The sequence below is a fragment of the Bactrocera oleae genome, chromosome 4 (assembly GCF_042242935.1).
Source record: "Bactrocera oleae isolate idBacOlea1 chromosome 4, idBacOlea1, whole genome shotgun sequence".
Taxonomy (NCBI): Eukaryota; Metazoa; Arthropoda; class Insecta; order Diptera; family Tephritidae; genus Bactrocera; species Bactrocera oleae.
In genome coordinates, this window is record NC_091538.1 from 52,926,247 (window position 1) to 52,945,445 (window position 19,199).

Below are 19,199 nucleotides of genomic sequence, written 5' to 3' on the forward strand. Positions count from 1 at the left end.
TGATATAACAGCGTACTTATTATTGTTGTTGCTGCTTAGTCCAAAATTAATGCCGCATTCATAGATATTTGGCGTTTCTGTGTGTGTGTGTGTTTGTGCTTGTATGTGTATCCCGCAGCGCCAAATTGCTTTCCTGGCTGCCGCGCTAATGTTGCCTGCGATTTACGGGCATAATCATTATGTGTGTGTGCGTATGATTGCCATCTATCTGAACGTGTGTGCATGCGTTTGCTGCATATCTGTCTGGCTTCTGCCACGTCTACAGACTATTATTGCCACTTTTTTGTCATTAATGTTGTGTTCGTACTTTGTTATTGTATTCATTTTGCTCTATTTACCACAACAGACTTGTTGTTGTTATTGTTGTTTCTGTTTCACTGCTTCATTGTCAGCGGGCGAGCACTCATTGGAAAAGTTTAAATGCCACACAATTTGCTGTCAAAATGTAATGAACTTTTCGAGCGTCAACGCAGTGGGTGAACCGTTACTCATACAAAGTGTGCGAGTGCGTGTGTGTTGTGTGTAAGTGGGTGTGTATGTGTTCAATGTTAAACACGCGTGTAGTGCTTACTTTGAGTGCTTAAAGTGAATGAGTTTGAGACAATATTTTCGGATTAAATTTTTCTTCGACAAAAATAAAAGGTAGATTTTTAAAAATCGGTTTCTAACTAAATTTATTTTCATACATATATACATATAAATATATATATATATACTCGTATATAAATACAATACATTAAATTAGAAGAAAACTAAAGCACTTCACGAGTAATTAATAATTGACTTGTAAAGACATATTTCAAGGTCCTTCTAATCGACTTTGTGCGCGTCTACAAGGCTTGAATCTCAACTCAAAACAATTATTTTTAATTCAAAAATATTCATTTTCGATTTGGTGCCAATAATTTGTATTCCTTGAACAAAGTATATTAAGACCTTATAAAATATATATATAGTATATATATATATATAATTTATTTACTATATATATATACATATATGATCAGCGTGACAAGCTGGGTTGATTCAACCATGTCTGTCTGCCCGTATGTGTATATATGTATATGAATATCTCATTTTTTAAAACGTCACTTTTTGCAGCCGTTCTTTTCTCTCCAAGTAGCTGCTCAAGTGTCGGAAGCGTCTATATCGGACCACCATAGCATATAGCTGCCATACAAACTGAGCGATCAACATCATGTACTTGTATGGAAATTTCTTTATATGTGAAAGGTTTTCTAACTTCGGTACTAGCGAAGTTGTTTTCTTGTTTTCGTACACATTGCCAGTCCAGCTTAAAAACGGCTGAGCTACGTTGAGCTTAAGCATAGCCGACTAACGCTGTGACACATCTGGTTGTTAGTGTTCTTTCTGTTATAGTGCCGCTATAAATAGCACTGAAGTATTTTGGAGGATTGCTGCCGAGTTGACAATACTTGGTCGGATAAAAATTCGGTTCCGTTCCTGTTATGTATTATATACCCGACTATCTGCATAAGCAGAGACAATTATTAGGACATATACTTGTATAACAGGAATATATCATCTGGGGGATCTTTCCCATTTTCCTGTTAGTTTTCAGTCGCTCAATCAGACCTGTAGGATTTAATTGATGTTAGTTAATTTCTATCGAGGGTTTTAGCAACTGTTACCCAACCCAGTTTTCGGTCAGTGCTTATAGAGGCTAGTTTCGAAATGAATGATTGAAAAACCAGGTTCCAATTGTTGCAAAGAAAACTCTATTTAAAACAGGCGGTGGCGTTCGTAGTTCTTAAATACTATGACTTCTTTATGAAAGAGCAAGGAGATACATTAAGCTCTAGGTTTTGAACCCTAACTTATAAATACGTATTTTTATGTACACTCAATTCATATATGGTATATCAGTGTAAGGTAAAAAGTAAAACCTTATGTATTTAAATGAGTCAGTATCTACAGGGCAAGTGAAAACTGACGAGATAATAGAGGTATAAACACTCCAATTCTGAACAAAGAGAAAGCTTTGCCATTATGTTTCAAAGATGATTTCGTGCAAGTGAACGTCTTTGCTGATAACTAAATTGCAGCCAGGAGAGCTAGTTTTCGGTCACATTTTGCAGCCGTAGGTCAGTAGTAACGCGCCATCAATCATCTTGGGTTTATCTTCGTATACGTACAAGTGACATGTAGCGCCGTTTTGTTAGAAGCAAAGGTCGTTCACACCAAATATATAGCTCTAAAGCTTCGATATACATTATCTCACACCTTGCTGGCCTTATCTTTATAAAAATTAGACTACTTACGTCAGTACATTTTCAGTAATTAAAGGCTCTTCAGTATCGTCAAGGGTTATTGCTTGTTGTGGATAGAACGGTATACACATCAATAACATCTACAGGTGAATACTATAGATTTAGATACTTAATACAAGTAGCTTAAAGATAAACCCGGTCAAAGTTCTTCCACGGTGGTAGCGAATTGCCTTTAACGGTGAAGCAAGAATTCTCCAACCACAAACTGTATGTGTGCAGTCGTTGTAAATTCTTTCGTTTGTTTCGAGCCCCTCTGCTGTTTGTGAAATCACATCCTGACTCATGTAATTGCCGTCGCACTTCCAACAATATTCGCAATTTCGGTTTCGTTTACACTTTCCGTTTTGTCGTACTGCAATTACGTACGTGCGCGCAATTACATAACGGTTTGCAATTGCGAACAAAACCAAGAAATATACCAACATACAGACAACGAAACGTGGAAACAATTTAAAATATTATTTCCAAGAACTCATTATTTAGGAAGCAGCACAGAAAAGCTGTGCGCAAGGCGAGCGTGGGAGATCGGTGCACTTCATAGAATGCAAGCTCAAACAAGTACAAATAGGAAACTACAGATTTCTTTAGCAAGCATACTCGTACATATATACGCGCCCAAGAAGCATTTTCACTTGTTTGCGGTTACACGCTCGTAAGTAGCCCTTTGTCACGCCAGCGCGACAGCAGGCAAATTGGTCTGCGACACAAGCGTTTTGTGTCGTCTTCACTAAGTCTCGCTAAAATTTTCGGTTACCCATACACCCTCAGTCGAAGCCACCTAACCACTAAGTCAAGTCAAGGCGAATTGAATCTATGGATCCATTTAACTGTTTTGTTGCATGCATTTGTGGCATGACTGGCAGCAATGACGTCGCCAGGAAGCGTCATGTCACCGTCCACAATCTTGCATGCCACTTGTCCATCTTGTGTATTTCTGATGGCGCTGTCTTTGCGTTCGCCATGTGCAATTTTATTTTTCTTCGCGTCTTTACCCTTTTTGGCTGCGCATTTGCAACGGACACAATTTTGTACGAGTTTATTACAAGATGGCGCACATCAATGCAACTGTGGAAGCAAACGGACACACACACACTGTTTCAAAACAATGAGCGTCACTTCTGTGTTGCACCACTAAATGTTACAAGCGACATATTGTAAAGGATTAGAGCTCTTCCGCTTTGTGTTTGGTGGTCGTGCATGTTCAAGGATGTTAAGGATTGGAGGGGTTTCGCATTTATTATGGTCAAGGTAATTTGTATTTTACAACGGTTTTTTAAGGTAAATAAGTGAATGTGACAACAAAAATGTTACTCGAGGCACACGTGTTGGGTGTTCCCAAGAAAATCGCAAAAGTGTAAAAATCGCGCGAAATTGCGATGCGAAACTAAAAGAAAAAAAAATGTCGAAGTTCAAAATCGTTGAAAAGCGGAAAAACCAAGACCAAGACCAAGACCAAGACCAAGACCAAGACCAAGACCAAGACCACGATCAAGACCAAGACCAAGACCACGACCAAGACCAAAACGAAGACCAAGACCAAGACCAAGACCAAGACCAAGACCAAGACCAAGACCAAGACCACGACCAAGACCAAGACCACGACAAAGACCAAGACCAAGACCAAGACCACGACCAAGACCACGACCAAGACCAAGACCAAGACCAAAACCACGATCAAGACCAAGACCACGACCAAGACAAAGACCAAGACCAAGACCAAGACCAAGACCAAGACCAAGACCAAGACCAAGACCAAGACCAAGACCAAGACCACGACCAAGACCAAGACCACGACAAAAACCAAGACCAAGACCAAGACCAAGACCAAGACCAAGACCAAGACCAAGACCAAGACCAAGACCACGACCAAGACCAAGACCAAGACCAAGACCTAAACCACGATCAAGACCAAGACCACGACCAAGACCAAGACCAAGACCACGACAAAGACCAAGACCAAGACCAAGACCAAGACCAAAACCACGATCAAGACCAAGGCCAAGACCAAGACCACGACCAAGACCAAGACCAAGACCAAGACCACGACCAAGACCAAGACCAAGGCCAAGACCAAGTCCAAATCTAGGTCCAAGACCAAGGGCAAAAATCGAAACAGAGATTAAAGCCAAAATAAAAAGCAAAACCATTATCTTAAGCCCAAACTTAAACCAAATGCAAGCAAAATAAGAAAATCAAAAGGAAATCACGCAGACCCCTTGAATCAACAATGGTATATATTCAAAATTATTTCATATTCTAAAGAAAAGAGCGAGTCCTTATCAAAGATATATTTAATATCGAGTACATTCCTTTAAGCTGATAAAAAACCCTCAACATACTCGTATCTAACAGAGAGAACACTTAATACTTACTCTCTTCTCTATCTCTCTCCCTATGTACTTATTAATGCATAACTAGATATAAAGACTTCGATTAGATTTTCTTCATCTCGGAGATCCGCTGAAATCTTTGTGAGATTTTTGTTGTTAATTTGACATAAAACATTTTTTTTTCCGGTAGCACTCCACTAAAATTTTTGTGAATTTTTTTTTTAACAATTAAGTCGTATTGGGTCTCATTGCTTTCTTACATTTTTTTTTTGGCCCGATTCATGGTTCTTTTTGCCTATGTACATATATGGTACATAAAAGTGTCTACTATTTAGAAATGCCTACACTCGTTTAAGTGCGAAAACCTCTGCGTCTTCGGATGTGTGAAATGTGCAAATCATCGAAGCGAACCGAGGGCTCAGCTTAATGGAGCAAAAATTTTATGAATATGACTTATGGGCAAACTCAGGGGTAGGCCAGCACTTGGCAGCTAGCTTTTTATACTAAAGTGTACGTGAGAATATATCTATACAATATGTATATATGTGTGTGTGAGTTAAACTGTGAAGCGGTTATTTGTTGTGGTATTGAAACATCTTCATCGTCTGCCATATAAATATTTGTGGGAATTAAAGTAGATTTGCAGAATACTTGGCGAAATACATATATTTCCACGATGTCTATAGATATATTTGTATTTGTGAGTTTGTGTGTAAATTGTTCAGAAATACCAGCAACCGAACTTGCAACTTTGCTAATAAGTATGAAGACTACGGCACACATATACATTCGCACACATATACAAACTTACTGGTTCACAGCGACTCGCAAGGACTGGCATAATTTATAGTCGCAGCAGCGCATTTAAATGCTCGAGTGCCTCGGCAGCAGTGAATGTCTGAGAAAAATGTGCGCCGGAAAGAAGGTTTAAGCGCCGGAATTTTTTAAAAGGTGATGGAATGTGAAAGCAAAAATGAAGTGAGTGAAGAATTACTTATGAAAGTACATACATACATACATGCAAACCTAAATGAATAAGTGCATGCACGAATGAGTGAAGAAAGTTTGCCAGTGGCACTTCAAAGTTGCCTCTGTTAAATTTTTTGATGAGGTGTTTAATGGGAGAAAAAGGGTCAAGAGTTTTTCTCTTCTTTTTCGAAGAAATTTAAAAAGTAAGAATTATGAATGAAAGTGAAAGGGTGCCAATGTATTGTATTTGAAAAAAAAAAATTACGGTTATGGGATCAGATAAGAGCAACCCTGTAGGACATGTTAAGAGACTTCATGGAATTATTTTAATTATTTTTGTTTAATTAGTAGAGCCAGAATTATGATAAAGAAAGTCTTGTTAACCAACCAAATCAAATTTTTACTAGCCAAAAACATATACATATATATATATATTTATATATATGTTCATTGGGTTCATATTTGATTCGCAGTTTTATCACAAGTAACGCTGGGTAGCGATGGCGTCTAAATATTGCTTAACATCATTACACTGATCCAATTTAATTCATATTTGGAATATCTTATTATTGTAATCCTTTAACTAATATTATATTGGAAACATGTATTTATATTATAACTGAAATAATTCTCAACAATTTCCATGGTAGCGGCCCGATAGAAATATATCTAACAAGCATATTTACCATTCGGTTTAGTAAAAATTTTGGTCTCATAAAAATCACTGAAATTGCTCATATCAGAATTTTTTCCTGTAGATGACGCTACGGTCAAAATATATCTTCATGTGCCAATCATATTTCATTTTTATAATAATGCGCAGTTGTCACTATGTTAAATACATTGACACTTAAATAGCAATAGTCTAAATTCATGTATTTTCACTGCTTCGAGAAAAATGATGACATTTCACATCACCTTCAGTGAACATTTTAGGTTCGAAATTTTTCACTAAATTAACTTTTTTGTTTTAACACAGGAAAAAATGTTAACCTCGGCTCCGCCAAAACTATAATACCCTTCACAGATGCTTTTTTTAGCACCTAAAAAGTATAAAAAGATATTTACTCTGTTTTTGATCGCACAGTTTATATGGCAGCTATATGCTATAGTTTTCCGATCTAAACAATTTGTTCGGAGATTATAGCAATGCTTTTGTTAATAATCTGTACCAAATTTCGTGAAGATACCTTGTCAAATTAAACAGTTTTCTATACAAGCACTTGAGTTTTATCGATCAGTTTGTATGACTGCTCAATGCTGTATATAATAAAGATAATATTATCTCGGCTCGAGATGCCTAAATAACTTATCACACAGATAAAGTTTATATTTCTTGCAAAGCTACTCAAAGCAATTAAAAAAATTTGTTCCTCATGTCACATCTTTAATCTGGTGTAATTACTATCATTAAAGACGATAAGACTGATAAAGAGTTACATATTTTATATAATTTTTGAAAACTGGCCCTAATGCACATATCATTATTAACTTACAAACTTCGATGCAATGAATGCACGATAAGATAAAATCGAAGAAGATTTACACCGAAAAAATTTACTTAATTTCCTTACAGCACGCCTTCGGCTACTTTGATGCCAGTGTTGAAGTATGTATTAACACCTTAATAAATTGTGCTAATTAATCACGATATAAACTGATATGTATGTTTGTAAAGAGCTCAAGTGTCTGTAACAACTTTTTGCCTTGACGTGCTGTCACTGTAGGCCACTAAAAGGTAAAGGCTTATTTTAACTGGAGTAGAGATTTTTTTAAGTTTGAATAATGTATAAATAGTTTCGGTATGCTTTTAATTTCCGCCTACTTCCGCCGCAAAGGTGAAGAGATATGTCAACAAATTAATACATTTACTAAATATTCTCTGTAAAAAGGTAAAGATCCTTGATTATATTTTGTTCAGTTTTATGTTCAGCAGTAATGCTTTTTGTGGTGGAAATTTCTGTAGAGAATGTTGGGTCACTATCATCACCAAAATCAGAAGAGATTGCGCAAGGTCAGATTGTAAAGATAATATGATGTAAGAGCAATGGCAACAATTCTGCTTGTCTCATTAGCAATCTTGTGTGCTTGAATACTTCAGAGTATTTTGTGCAAAGTTGTCATTTTCTAAAAGAATTCACTCTCTCTCTCTTTGAAATCGTTATCGGATTGACTTTAATTTGTATTAAACAATCTTGCAGTTTCGTTCCTAGGACAAAGATATTGCGGAAGATGTTCATTAATAATATAAAGCTAAAGCAGTCTACGGGTATGGGATGAAATCCGCATAGGATATATTATATTAAGTTTGCATAATAGTATATAAATATACGAATGACACGAGCTGAGTCACTCCCTCCCAGTTTTTGAGCTATCGATCGAAAAGTTTGCATACATTCTTTTCATCTCAAGAATTTGCTTATTTAACGGAATTTGTCGCTGACCCAAACAAGTCTTTAACGTCAATTTATATAGGTCTGTATATACCTATTACTAGAAGCTATTCTACTTAATGCACCTACTGGCATCGCGGGCGTTCAACATAACTTCATATGTGTTGATTAATTATAATTTCCTTCTTGCATGATTTCCTTCGACATAAGCCCTGAATGTCTGCTTAATTGGTGGAATAAACAAACAAATATACTATTTGCTCCCACACATACATAGTTACGTATATACAGACATATGTATATATATGATATACATGTATATACATATCTCATTGGTTTTAATTTATGTATATACATATGTATGTATATGTGTTTATTTGACAGCCTAAATCACATTGTTATTTATTTAAGCATATAACGGCAAACGGCTGAGGTCACGACATCGAGTTAAGCCTCGGCCAGTGCATAATGTGTTTGATTTATGTGACTGTGTGTGCACGAAACCTATTATTTTTATTATATTTAACCTCGCAGAGTTAACAACGACGAATGGTATATTTATTGACTATATATAATACATATGTACCCTTTAGAATAGCAATACATATAGAATAAAATTATTGAAGTCTCCAAGAGAAACCTTTAACCTTTGGTTCGATCATGTTTGAATCTGGTATCCTCTAAAATCTGCTCCATAACAAGTGAAACTCTCTCTAGATCGAGAGCCCCGATACTTAAAATGCATTAAAACAATGGAAAAGTGTCTCAAATAGACTAAGCTAAGTAACTATAAATATAATTCGAATGTCAATAATATTTCTCAACGTGGTGCCGTCCGCTGATAAGTTAAATGATCATATCTCCCAACTACATTAGCTAAGTTCCCCAGAATTTTTCAGGACAATTGTTTTCTGCATTTTCTCCAACACTGTGAAAATGGATAAAAACGAATTATAACCCCTCCCACTCCCCATATAACAGTTATATTCACAACTAATAAAAATGCAATAATTTTATAAAAAAAAAAGCTTCTGCACCCGAAATTATACAAAATGGCTTTATAGGAGCCAGTATAGATCTTGGACAATGGGAGTGGCACTGCCCGTCTTCAGATGAAAACCCATCTCTATATAAAAACAATTGGTTCTAATGCCTAAAATGTATAAAAGTGGATCAATACTACCCCTGGTCCCCATACACGCAGGATTTCCGGTTGCTTTCATACCGTTTATGTCAGTAAAATTGTAAGATCTTAGCCCGATTAAGTCAACATTTAATATAGGATATATTATAGTTTAATGCAAAAAATATGTAAAATTTGTCAACGAATTATCCCAGCTGACAGACTTTATACCGCATATGTCGGTCACTGTGTGTATGTACTAGAGTAATGCCACAACTTAACTCAAATAGTCCAAATATTATGTTAGCCTTAATACACTCGATAAAACTATGTTCAACTTTTCAACTGATTTAAAGCCGTTTATTTTTCTCAATATATGAGATATTTCAAAGTTTTTATAAATATGTTATAATGTAGTTTTGTGTTGAGTGTGAAATCGGTCAAGACCGTGATCTAAATCCCTTATCCCTAATATAATGATTTCCGTTTCACTGGCCGACACTCATATACCCAATATATTAAATTTAGCCTTTTAGGTTGAGATTATATAACATATGTACGTACCCGTATGTATCTTATTTGAGTTAACTATGTTCATTCTAATACCAATATCTCGGATATGAAACAAAACATAGCTATAAAACTAAGTGACTCTATGAACTATAATAAAATACCAAATTTGATTGTTATTCATTCACATTTTCTAATACAATTTTACACTCTATACGCATTCAGTTATCCCTCCTATATATTATATCCATATTCTCATTGGCTTTAATTTATGAAAATTTTGTTTATGAATCATAAAAACAAAACAGAACATTTCGACAGATTGTTATTTTTGGACTATCGACTTCAACCTTACATAATTGGATCAGAGTTGGCATGAATTTTTCAACCCAAAACTGAAAGCATGATTTTATGAATTGAATCATGACAGAAAGAAAATTGATGGCTGAAATTCTCAGTGGCATTTCCGTCCGCAAAATGCAAGGAAGATTGTGCATCTTCACCTTTGGAGTGCTTGTTGGTTATATTATATTACCGAAAATTAAAGAAAAGTAAACAAAAAATAATTAAAATTAAAGGTAACATAAAATGTGGACAAACTTGAAAATAAATTGAAGCAAAATGTTGAATTTGTGAGTTGAAATAATTACATTTTTTCTTCTTTGATGACCTTTTATTGAGTTGTGTGTATTCTTTACAGAATTGAATCGCTATAAGAAACTAATACTACTCTTTGGATTGTTCAAATTGTTGATAATTTTGGGCACGAAGGACTTTGGAAATGCATAATACTTCTTTGTTTTAGAGGACCCTGCATGTGGCACATTTCTTACTATTTCAGGATTTTACAACAATAAATTATCGTTGTGTTGTTCGTGTAAGGGGATGCGCTAGTCTGTAGGCACGCATCTCGCACGTTTTTTGGCGATGGATATATTAACCATCAAATTCTTCATCATTTGTTTATTCATATTTCAAGAGCACACAAAATGTTCAATTCGTCCAGTCACCCGAATTTCAATACGTCTAGTTATCCTGCTCGTTTATATATTTACCATATAGATATAACTATATATCTAATTCTTTTAGTTCTAGTTGATATAAACCATTGTTATGTGAACAAAGCTATTATACCCTGTTAAAACATGTTGCGAGAGTATAAAAATGATAAATTTTTTTAAACTTAATCGTCGTTGAAGTTTCTTCCCTTGTGTGCGTATGAAGACTTAAACAATGATGGATGCTTGATAACAGCAAATACGACAAACCAGCCAAACTGAAAAAAACGCAATTTCGGCTGCACCGAAGCTATATTATCTTTCACAGGGGCATTTTTTATAGCATAACGTGGTATAAAAAGATATTTAATTTGATTTTGAGCGTTCAGTTTGTACTTGTATGGCAGCTATTTGCTATAGTAATCCAATCTAAACAATATGTTCGGAGATTGTAGCGGTGGCTACATCGTCTCGTTAAATAAAAAAGTTTTGCTTTCAAGGACTTGAGTTTGATCGGTCAGTTTGTATGGCAGCTATATTATATAGTCATCCGATATCGGCGGTACCGACAAATGAGCAGTTGCTTGGTGAGAAAAAGACGTGCCGATCGATATTTCGAAAACTAAGAGACTAGTTTGCGTATATACAGACAGACATAGATATGGATTTGGTTAGATTAACTCAGCTCGTCACGCTGCTCAATAATATATTGTATATACTTTGAAGTATCTCCGGCGTTTCCTTTTGGGTATTACAAACACTTACTTCTGGATTCAGATATCCCACTGACCTGGTGGGATTCGAAATTCAACGCCTAAGCAAATTTATATTGGCCGCAAGGAGCTTTGTCGACATGGTTATTATGGTTTCACAAAGGACAGCATATAATAGTATACAACCGATCATTGGATCAGCTATCGAACATAACCTAACCTAAGGATTCTTATATTTACTTATATGTGGAAAGTGTAATGCCATAAATTTCAGCTTCCTGTTTCGCGTTTCCGAATCAGCTGTTAACTTACCAATGGGAATTGACGCGAAATATAAATATAGCAGGTGTATATATTCTCCAAATACATTTTTTTAACTTCCATTCCATTCATGGACTCACTCCCAAAAAAAACATTGTCCTTCTGTCAAATTTTCATTAAAAAAGATTTCTAACAAGAGCTTGATTTCTCAGTTTGTATGGCAGCTATATGCTATATTTGTCCGATATCGGCGGTTCCAACAAATGAGCAGCATCTTGGCAAGGAAAGAACGTGTGAACAATTTCACATCGATATCTGAAGGACTAGCTCGCGTATATACAGACAGACGGACATGGCTAAATCGACTCAGCTCATAATGCTGATCATTTATATATACTTTTTATAGGGTTTTCGTCGTTTCTCAATGTAACAAACATCGTGGCAAATTTTATATAACGTGTTCAGGGTATAAAAAATATGATCATCGAAAAGGAAGGACTCTATTTACTCATAAGCTCAGTGTGCAAACCAAAATTCTGGTTGGTTATGGACGAAAATGAACATTGGAGCATAACTCGGGTATAATTCAAATATTGTCCATAAAATCATTGAATTTTGTATCAGTTAATTTAATGAATAGCCAATATTTTACAAATTGAATTGAGAATCTAATAAAAAGTGCACAAATACTCACAAAATCAATAGCCGGCAGTTCAAGCAGAGATGGTTAGTCTAATTGTGATATTTGGTTTAGGGTTCCTATGCGGCTATTTTTTCGCCACAGTATGTGAAGGAAATTAAGTTGACATGTGTGAGTATACTTTTAAGCAAATATTTTACTATATATTTAAAAAATTCTAATAATTAGTATTTATTTTTATTACTCAAAGAGCTGTTGTTGTAGTTGACTGTAATAACATTTTTACATTATTTTACATTCTCTGGTAATAATCATGGCTATGAAGTATTTGATCTTGTTTTCATTCTAATTCGTATTGACATATTCTATTTTTTGACATTTCGCTTTGAAAATTAAATAAAATTTCAAAGAATCAAAATTCTGTCGGCAAAATGCAAAGCATGATGCAAAGAAAACTCTGCATCTTCACATTTGGCTTATTTGTTGGGTATATTATTTCGCCGAGGAAACGATAAGCAGAAAATTGTTTAAAATTAAATTATGTATACTATTTATTTAAATGGACAACTCATTTAAATAGTGCTGCTAGATTTTTTATTGTAAGTGTTTATATTCTTATACCTTTTTCTTTGATTGATTTTTTACTATTGTCTCTCATGTGTGTTTTTCTTTCAGAATTGAACTCTAATCAAAACATAAAACTAAATCAATTTGTACTAAAGAAATAATTAAAACAATTTTTTAGCAAAAATATTCAAGCAAGTCACGTCGATTGATAAATAAGGCTCTTTGTAATGACCGAACCGTTGATCACTTTTTGTTTGGGCACTTTGGCTGGAGTCATATTGGTGTAAGCATCTAGAAGTTTTAACTAGTAAAACATCCCTACAATTATTTTCGAATTCGTCGTTAATCTATATGAGTTCCATACGAGGTGCTTTTCGTTGAAGTATGGTTAAGTTTTGTTCCCGAAAGAGGCAGAAACAGACAGAAAAAGAACTTATAAAACTGCATATTTTGAAATAATATTATAGATTCGAGATCTTAAATATTGCAGAAGCATTTTGACGTTACATCATCAGCACATTGAGCACTACAAAGTTTCAAGCTAAGTAAGATTTACAAATGGCAAATACAAAGAGTTCTGAAAACAGTTCGCTCTTTTGTGTGACCAGTCTGTTTTTTTATTGGAGTATTATGCACTCTCTTAATGTATCTGTGGGCTATCTTAGCTCACCTGATGCTTTATTCGCTCTCAGCAAACGACTCTTTACACATGCACTGAATTAAGTTTTAAAGGTGTTTGAACCCATTAAGAAAACCTCTTGCCACGTTTTGAAATGACTTCCAACTAAAAAGCTAATAACCCTGTACTTTGTTTTTGGCTAGCACAAGTTTACGAAAAAATATATAACAACCTTTTTCACTTCACGTAGCCTTCGTATTTTCCGTTCAGTTCAAGTTTAACATCAGAACATTTTCAAAACAAAAGCAAATAATATCTAATATATTTTTTTTGCCAGTAATATTCTACAAGGAAATCGTCTGGAAGGAAACAGAATGCTTGCAGATCGGCTGATAATATTTATTTTTGGTGTTGCTATTGGCTATTTTATTGTACCGAAATTGTAATTTCCATGTGAAGCTAAATTCAAATATGTATTCAATTACAAATACAACAACAATGCGATAAGAAAATGTTATTTAAGTAATTAGCAAATAATGGAGTTTGTGGTAATAATATGTGGGATGGCAAGTGCAATGCTTCGAGTCATCAAGGATGAATAATAAATGCTGAACTAAAAGTTTTCAAATCTACAATTTGTTTTTTTTTGTTGTTGTATTAGTATATAGTTTCAGAGTATACTGCTGAGATGGTAGTATTTGGTCAGATATAGATTGACTTAAGTTTCCACAGAAAAAAGGAAAGGACTACTTCACTCGAAAAACAAATTAATGTAGGCTTTGCTTTGTAAATAAATTGAATAATCAAATTAAATGTCAAAACCTTAAGCGTTTTAATAGTTTTTGTGAAAATCTGTTGAAGTTTTTTCAAGAGGATCTCTAAATTTTATCCGAAACTACACTTGATACTCTCACTTTACATTAGAACCATGGATAGAATAATCCTATTCAGCCTTGGCGTCTTAGTGGGCTACTATATTTTGAGAAGAATGTAATTTGTGTATTATTCATGAATATAATGGAATAAATTTCAATCAATGCTGCTGCTGTGTGCCTGTTCTAAAAGAATAATGTGTTAATTTTTGTTTTTTGTACATATAGAGGAGAATAAAAATTCGCTGTAAGATATCATAAATTAATTGTTTTGTTTTTAACGTTGGATTTTCATATATAACGCATAATACAAGACTAACTATACTTACATATGTATGGGTTTTAGATCAACGATAATCCTCTTCGTAGCAAACACGAACCTATGGTATTCGACTACGACCGACGCCAAACAGAATGCCAAGAATTATGGTATATTGATTATCTTAAGTATAATGAAAACTTCAACATAATAAAGTTCGATACTTGTCTATGAAACCATTATTTGAGTAATATGATTATTTTTCATACACACATATGTATATAGTAAAACTATTTTACCATTTAGTATCAACTTTATCTTATTGACCAAGTATAATATAATATACTATAACTTTTTGTTCAGAAAGTTTTAGAATATGGTATTAGTTTAACAAATATATATTTTAAAACAAACTGTTGAAGGTTAGTTCGTTTCAAAAAATACCTGAAATAAAAGATGAAATCAAAAACACTGCAATCCGCTACAGAATGAGATTAGCCTCGTACCCTATTAAACTGGCATCAAGTTTTATGAGTGAGGCACTTAAAATAAGTCTCCCGCTCAACCTATGCCTCATTAACGGTCGCACAAACAGACTCAAGTAGGACTGAGAATTTCATCCGGATTTTTAACCATACCGAAAAATCGTGTATTCGGATATAAAATCTGCACTGCAGTGATTAATAGTAAGAGTAGCTTTGAATATTTTCAAGACAGTCGGATCTATTTCACTTGAACATAGCTAAACGAGGACTGCCCACTCGGTTGTAAATATTGTAAGTTTCGATAAAAGACAATTCCCATATCAATAGGATCTTCTTAAATCTGGAAAGGGTAATCCGTTTGAATAATCGGATAGACACAAATAATTTTATATGGGGGTAGTCTCTGGTTCTGAGATTTTGAGTTATAAAATTTGTAGGAATTCATTCATATTTCTGAGTATTGTTTTATTATCGCCAACTAAAAAAGTTGCTCATAAAAGATTAGTTCCTTGTTAAAATTAAAAAAAAAATCGAAATTTTCGAAACAGCTGACATGTCAAAAGAGGTATTTTACACTAATGTTCATAGAAACTATCAACGTTAATTTTAAACAAAACTTAAGTAAAATAAGCTAATGCCTTTGATATAATATGTAATTTGACGCCACTAGATTTTTTTTTAATCTTATCGCTGATGTGCACACAATTTTTTAACATATCAAATACTTATGTTGAATATAGAGCAAGTCATTCAAAAGAGTCTAAACCAGGGACCGTAAATAAAGCAAGCAAAAAGAAAATAACTGAGTGGATTAGACATTGATATTTAAAAATACTATGTTTTCTTTTGTTTTTCATTATAAATGACATTGTTATTATTAGATTAGTACTTAATTAAAATAACAAGGCCTACAAGTATGTACAGGTGTTTTGTAACACCAACAACATGCAACATAGGTGCATACTTTGTGTGTAATATGTACTTTGTATCCTGGTATCAATGAATAAATAAATAAAAATCGTCATACAAAAAACAAATAATGTCATGTTGGTCCTTTTTCGACAAACTAAACATTTATTGGTTAATTTCGGATTTTCATAACTTTTTCACCAACAACGATTAATTTTGATTATTTTTAATAATATGAGCAAAAAATAAAAATCATAAAATGTTTTATTAAATAAAGAATTTAGTTCAGATTTAATTTAGTAAATAATCTTTATTTATGATTTTTATTTTTTTGCTCAAAAATATTAAGTATTTAGGATTTACTATAAAATTAATCATTATCGGTGAAGAAAATCGTACAACTTAGTGTATAATGAATATTAAGTGATATTTAAAATAAAACTTGATTTTGATCTATGGTCTAAACGTCTGAAAAAATTATTAACTTCAGAGCTACATCAATAATATACCGCATAATTTAGTGTTGTTGTTCGTTTTTAAAAAGTGACCGTTATATGGACATTCCGATACATAAACATCATATCATACATAGTCACTGAAAATGTACTTATTTTTGAATTAATTACTATTTTATATATACATACATTTATATACCCTCCACAATCTTGTGAACAATATTTACTAACTCTATATTCTTCCTTTTATATTTACAGGTAATTATTATGTGAAAAATTAAAAATCTCTCTCTCTCGTTTATATCTGATTATCCAGGATATGGTATGTACGACACTATATCGAAAAATTATATTATTTTAATCCGATAATATTTTCATAATGTGAAGATCTTATCCACAAAAAAATTGTTCAAAAAACGTTTACTGTTATTCAACATAAATAAAATATGTATTTTCTTTCGTTTCAATTCTTATGATATATATATAATATTTTTGCTTCATGTGACTCATTTAGCGGCCGCTAAAACTCAAGGGTTAGTAGAACAAATTTTTAATTATTTTCGATAGTAATTATTAACGTTAATAATTATTATATTTTTAAACTTCTTAAATGTAATACAAATATATTTTTTATTCAGTTATATTATTGGGCAGAATTATTGATATAATCATTTTTGTATTGATTTAAATTAAGATTTCTGTTATTCTGCGGCCTAGTTGCGAATATTGCTTTTACTGGTCTTGTGAATATCATTCACCGGATTTTTAATATCTCGTTCTAATTTTGTTGTTGTTCTCTTCTCATGTCTCTTCTGATTCTCCCTTTCCTGTATGCTGCCGGTATATATAATTTCAGGCAGTGTTATTGTAACCAAAACATGCATTGAGATTGCTGGGGCAACATATTGTGTTCTCAAAACTTTGTATTGAGTACCTTTCGATCGTTCGTGTATATTTTTTATTTTATTCTGTTTTTGCAAGTTTTTCTTTTAGGGATCTTAACTTTACCCTGAAAAGTTAGGGAGCTAGCGAGTTAAATAAAGGTAGTGACTTAGGAGCAGGTATGACTTTAGTAAGTTGTTTCTCGGTAGTAAGCCCTTAAAACCGTCTCTACAAAATTATATTTTTAACGGAGGTATGAGTATTAGTAAAAGAATAAATTACTTTTTAGAAAAAGCAATCAATGTTCCTTTGTTTATTATGATCAGTCACTAGGTCTGATTCCTGAATTTACTAATACTGGATATTACTCTGAAGGAAATATATGTATATACACTTCATTACATATGTACATCAATATGAGTGGATTAGATATATCGAGCAAAAACTAACAAAGAACAAGGGTTATCAGGAAGATAACATACAGATACAGATACATAACAGTAACATTGACGATTGCGGGACTTTGTTTTTTTATAAAGAAAAAGTGTTAAATAGCGTAAGACCTCATTCAGAAATCTTTCATAGCATATATATAATTACTTTGAGAATCACTAAGTACTTATGCATTGGAAATTATCTGACATAGGGGTTTTTAACCCTTTTAAATGACTTACCAACCTATCGCATACACCACTGCCCTTCAATTATGCACTATAGCCAAAGCAAAAATGTATTACTTGGTTATATGTGACTATTTGATTGCCTTTTAATGGAACTTATTTAATATGCAACGGCTCCGCATTTATTTTTATACAATGAAAATCCCTAAGGTACTTTCGGCACACATAAATAAATACGGAAACACATATGCTGTTATAAATAATCATATAAATTTAAGCGCATTTAAGACGCAAATAAATAATTTATTTGAACCAGAGCACTAAACAAGCTGCATGTGTGTTATAGTTAATGAAATGGAGAGGGAGAGAGAAAATAAGATAAGCGTGGGAGACGCTCTCACCTAAAGAATATAAAAATGCGCAAATTAACTAACAGCTGAACCAGTTTCATTAGGGATGGAAGTCACAGCTGGATACAAGTTTATTTTAAGAGTGTTCAATTATATTTTGTAGGTATAACATTTTTATATTTATATATTTAATACTAGAAATTTGGAAGCGAGCACATATGTTACACTGAAACTTCATTAATAATATAGTAACTAGTTAAAGCTTGAACTGGCGTTAATATATTCTACGTATGGTCATCTTCGTTCTCCCTAATATTGACAGCTAGGCATCTGCTATCGAAAAAATACAATTTGGTAAATTTGTGATGATCTTAAAATATTTTGACGTCTTATGGAAGGTCATAAATCAAATCGTACCTAAATCATATATTTTTTCACGTGTATATAAAAGAATTTTGTGATATTTTCCATTAAACAAGTAAGGCTACAGTCTTGAATACACAATATTAAAGTACAAAATTTTCCGCTCTACAGAAAGGGTCTTAATATTTTTTTAAAGTTATGCATCAAATCACCAGAGCAATTACACAAATGATTTATACATTCTGTGTTGCTCATACGACATGGTGTACTATATGAATACAGTATTTGTTGCATCATTTTTACTACGTATAACTTTTAAAGAAATCGTCAAGACCTTTTTTGTAGAGTGGAAAATTTTCTATTAGCAGTTGTAGAGTAGCTTGCTTTGGCGTTAAAAAAAGATCGCAATAGATCCAAAAATCACATTTAAAACATATGTGATAAGTAAAGTGATTTAAGCACGGCTTAAATTAAAAATCAAAAGCTTATTTACGTCTGCTTCTTTTTTCACAATTATTTCTTACGAAAATCTGGATAACTATTTAAAGCCATAAAGAGTTTATAAATTTTCATATCAAGGCTCTTCTTAG

At 33.2% G+C, this 19,199-nt stretch overlaps 1 protein-coding gene and 2 long non-coding RNA genes across 11 annotated transcripts in view; all 3 read left to right on the forward strand.

The window, feature by feature from the left end:
• Nucleotides 1-19,199, forward strand: part of LOC106623211 (potassium channel subfamily T member 2) — a 373,175-nt gene that overhangs the window by 198,711 nt on the left and 155,265 nt on the right. The gene's annotated exons all lie outside the window — the stretch shown is intronic.
• LOC106621555 (uncharacterized) lies at nt 9,924-10,803 on the forward strand. Its single transcript, XR_001330916.3, has 2 exons — nt 9,924-10,248; nt 10,317-10,803. It is a non-coding gene; the product is annotated as an uncharacterized lncRNA (long non-coding RNA).
• Nucleotides 12,213-14,548, forward strand: LOC106621556 (uncharacterized). Of its 2 annotated transcripts, XR_001330917.3 has the most exons (4): nt 12,213-12,399; nt 12,639-12,827; nt 12,904-13,078; nt 13,752-14,548. It is a non-coding gene; the product is annotated as an uncharacterized lncRNA (long non-coding RNA). The 2 variants fall into 2 exon arrangements; XR_011396116.1 differs by lacking the exon at nt 12,639-12,827 and having other exon boundaries at nt 12,222-12,399; nt 13,752-14,049.